At 37.8% G+C, this 4,317-nt stretch overlaps 1 long non-coding RNA gene across 1 annotated transcript; it reads left to right on the top strand.

The window, feature by feature from the left end:
* Positions 1–840: 840 nt before the first annotated feature.
* On the top strand, positions 841–3,504 carry LOC139724907 (uncharacterized). Its single transcript, XR_011710493.1, has 3 exons — positions 841–938; positions 2,544–2,632; positions 3,085–3,504. It is a non-coding gene; the product is annotated as an uncharacterized lncRNA (long non-coding RNA).
* Positions 3,505–4,317: the final 813 nt, after the last annotated feature.

The following is a 4,317-nucleotide window of genomic DNA, read 5'->3' as shown; positions in this document are numbered from 1 at the left end:
GTGTCGCACGGTGAAGCGACAGTGTCGGATTCCCTGCGATGACGTTGATGACACATTGTTGTTTCTTGTCCCCGCGATTCATAACAGGCTCGCGTGTGCGCTGCCTTCATTTTCATCTGGCCATGCAGGGTCTCGGAGGCAATCGTGAAAACATGTTTTCTCCGGCCATGGTTCAATGCTGTGGCGTGGACAAGGGAACTTGCAGATGGGGAAGATTGAGGTGGGGGGGGGGGGGGGGGAGGGTGTGGGAACTAGAAGGAAAATATGCACACTTCTTGGTTATTGCAATACCTAGCACTATATAAGCCCTGACAGGTGTGTGTGTGTGTGTGTGTGTGTGTGTGTGTGTGTGTGTGTTTGTGTGTGTGTGTGTATGTGTGTGTGTTAGGTATAAATACAGTCCACTCCAAAAGATGTGTGTGACTAAAGGATATTTTATACAGTCAATACCTATTCCGTTAAAAAAAAATGTGTAACGTGCATGATTGTACTAGCCACCAGAAATCAACTGTGGTACAGGGAACAATTTGTTTGTGTGGTGTACATTGTAGACTCTTGGCAACTAGTAGGCCTTTCAGTCACGTGACACTTTTTTTCAACCGCTCCGCTGCCCCACACTGAGTCTATGGGGCGTGAAGGTCACTCCATAGGGTTTGCGTGTGCAGCGCTGCCGAGAAGAGTTTTGGGTCGACGGCACCGTCTTTTCAGAAACTCTCCGAAATTGCTCGGAATACCTCGCTAACTTCCGAGGGTTGTAGCATCAATGTGATTGGTCGATGAATTTCCAAAAGTATCCGAACAGACAGAGTAAACATTGACAATTCCGATGATATGTGAAATGGATCACCTATCGTGAAGCTTCATGACGTCTGAGCTAAAAGAAAAGTTTGCTCGAAGATTTCATTATCCAGATGCGCCAAGATCCGTCCATTTCACACGTAAGTAGATAATATCATGTTTCAAGAAACTTTATGTGAAGTTTCATGGTGAAAAATGATTTCATTTTGATGCTAGAGTGATTTTTAGGCAGCACTGTCCGTTCAATTTCCAAGCGAGTTTTTACTGCAATCACGCAGCTGTCGATAGCTGAGAGCATGTCGAGCAGTGATTTGTTTACGTGAACGATCCATTACGGACAGGTATCGTAGTGTTGCATTGTTTGTGTGTGTTGCCTTTTTATAGCTTTGTAAAAGACGATGCTGGCCTGCTGATCATTTTTATTAACAGTGAAGAGTAATCTTAATGCCAATCGATTAAATATCCAGTCATCATTGTGGCAAAGTTTGCATTTTCAGTTACCTCATTCTGTTGATTTACCTGCATGGCGAATGGATCGTTCCGTTTGGTATGTATTGTAAACAAGTACGGTAAACAACAAATGCGATGTGTGATAACCCTTGCTGTTGGTACGAAGGAATCGACGATGTTTTAATCAAAATCCCTTGTGGCACGACCCCCCAAGAGTGACTTAATTTGTTTCCATATTTAGTTTATACTATCCTTCACGAAAATTTCGGGTTTGAATGTCAGATTTATGATCAGGTTTTTGTTACCGACCGTATGTTTTGATCAATGTAGTGGTCACGATCGTGCACACTGACTTGCCAATACTACAGTACACGTTATGTATGTGAGCTACTGTACTGTGTACACCTGACCTGCAGAGCAGAGCAGGCTTTGTTCCACTTCGTACTTCGATCGAAATTCGATCGGATTATTTTGACAGCAACTTTCAAAATCCCTAGTTGTTATGAAGTGTCTCTCTCAAATATTCCCTCTGGACGACCTAAAAACTATGAACATTTGACAGATTGAGTTACAGTACTAGTATACAAGTCAGATTGGAGGCCGGAGTAACACCGATGATTTTTTTTTTTTTTAGCGTCTGGTCGGGCTAGAGTTACTTACAGACAGTAGCAACTTGAAAAGACTTCTTTGCAACTTGCAAGAATTTTTGGAAAATTTCTTCAGTTTCTACAATTCAAACTTCAGTACAATAGTTTACTTGTAACCTGGTATTCCAAGTATAGTTATATTTTGTGAAATTACAGGAGTAAAATTACTGTGAAGTATTTTACGTAAGTACAGAATTCATTCTCTGATTCTTCGTACTGAACACCACTGAGCTGGGAGGAAGGGGAAATTACCGTAATTTTTTAAGTGTATGACAAATATCAGCACTTAGTGCTGCTTGTGCTAATAAAGAGGGCACTAGGCCTAGCTATGTCACTAACGTCAACCTACGTAAATATAAAAAGCAGAAATTACACCATTTACATTTAATTTTCTGTGACTGATAAATTGATATTTAGTGTTTTGTTTCAACTCAAGTTTTGAGCAGAAACATTCATGAGTCTTGGCTCGATATTTAGACAGTGTGCTTGAAGAAGAACCAAGATTGATCAGACTAGTGATGATGATTATATGAGACACTAAGCGCTTGACTGTCAATTCATTAGTATTTCCTACAGAGTAGCCTGAAGCCTTCAATCTTCGTATTCTTAGAGTAATTCATGTCAGTTTGATTATGACTTTATTTTCAGGTGACTGGGCGGGTATGTGTGCCTTCTTATTGTCATGGATGTTGAAGGTGACTGCAGTGGTGTAGCCAGCAAACAAAATCCAAGTTCAGGTTAGAAAAATTTAAGTTCATTCCTTATGTTATATATATCCATCTTTAACCCCCAAAATTGTGACTCATTTATTTTATTTTATTTTTATTATTATTTTTAGATTTCTAGTTTTTCATGTGAACATGTACGTACATGCATGCACACACAATCTGAGGCCAGTGAGGGCAAGACAAATAAGCAAGGTCTTATCCTAAAATTGTGACGCTTCAAACTTGAACTTTACAGACTGCAATTCTATGTATGTTGTTGTTGTTTTTTGATTTAAGAAATTTGTTAAAATTTTGCCTCAAGATTTTCACAGGCTTTATAAATTCATAATCTGGATAACGTTTTGCAAAACAGATTGTTAATCTGTGATTACTGTACATGTAGCCAGGACTCCGAACTATTTTTTTAATCTAATAAAATCAATGTAAAGTAATCAAATATTGATCATACTTCTTTATAACAGAACATGACTCTGTGTTTCCCTCTGGCCAAGCTGGAAGTGGATCCTCTCAACGACATGTAACAGGCCCAACAAACCTTTCTGCCGTCCAGCCAAGTCAGCTGCTAGAAGAATCCTCTGCAGGCTCATCGCTGCCCCACTCACATTCAGCTCCCTGATAGAGGCCGATCATTGGTGTTTGATGTCATATATAACATATAAGTCACACATGTTCTTCACACTTAATGTGTGCTTCCACATGTGTTATGTAAGTGGAACTGTTATAATGTTTGGATAGTGCTGATTATCCATGTGTTCCCAGTACTGCATCAGTATGCATTTTTCAAACCCAAAATTTAAAACCTGACTGAGACTTGATATAGGTTTTTGCTCTGTATTTCTTTGAAGGCAACTCCAGTAGAGTGAACATAAAGTGAATTTGAAATCACATGGCAGAATACATCTATACATTTCTCAACGATTTATTGAACTTGCGTTTTTGTAGTGCTTTGTTTCTATACCTGCGAACTGCAAAAGATGTATGTGTGCCATGAATTGTGTGATTGTGTGTGTGTGTGTGTGTGTGTATAGTATTGATATTCATATTTGTCAAAAAATGAAAAATATGAATTTGATACTATTGCAGAGTTGTGGCAGAAAGTGATATGAAGATGAAAGGCAACTTCCACCCAGATATTGCGAACATTTATGGCCAGAAATATATGGACCAATATGAATATTAATATTCATATCTTCATCTGAATATCAGTATTCATATTTGTATGAATAATATTAATGTGGCCTTCTGACAGGATTCTGGCAAAACATGTCATTTAGCAAATCTGCATTTTTTTCCTGGTATTGTTAACCATTACCAATTAACATACATTATATTTTACTTTTTAATATTGATATTAATATTTTTGATGTAATGTTCATGAAAAAATTATTGTAGACTTGTGGGAAAATATTCTACAAAGCTATCCTGCAAATTTTGTTGAGTTATTGTGATTCATCACTCTGTTACAAGTATTTATATGCATTTTTATGAATATTAATATCCATAATTTTCAAAATATGAATCATATTTCTTTAAAAACAGTGCAAAATTGTGACACAATCTATCATCATCATATCCTGCAAGTTTCATTGTCATACTTCAAACAGTAAAGGAATTATAGGCAATTTAGTTGTCTGTGTACATGCTCAGGCGGTGCCATTGTTAAAACAAAGTAAAACAAAAGATTGACCTTTGAC

Source organism: Diadema antillarum, unplaced genomic scaffold, assembly GCF_040938485.1.
Source record: "Diadema antillarum isolate AM-2024a unplaced genomic scaffold, OU_Dant_1.0 seq00000003_RagTag, whole genome shotgun sequence".
Taxonomy (NCBI): Eukaryota; Metazoa; Echinodermata; class Echinoidea; order Diadematoida; family Diadematidae; genus Diadema; species Diadema antillarum.
Note: the sequence above shows the minus strand (reverse complement) of the source record. Positions and strands in the feature narration are given on the sequence as shown.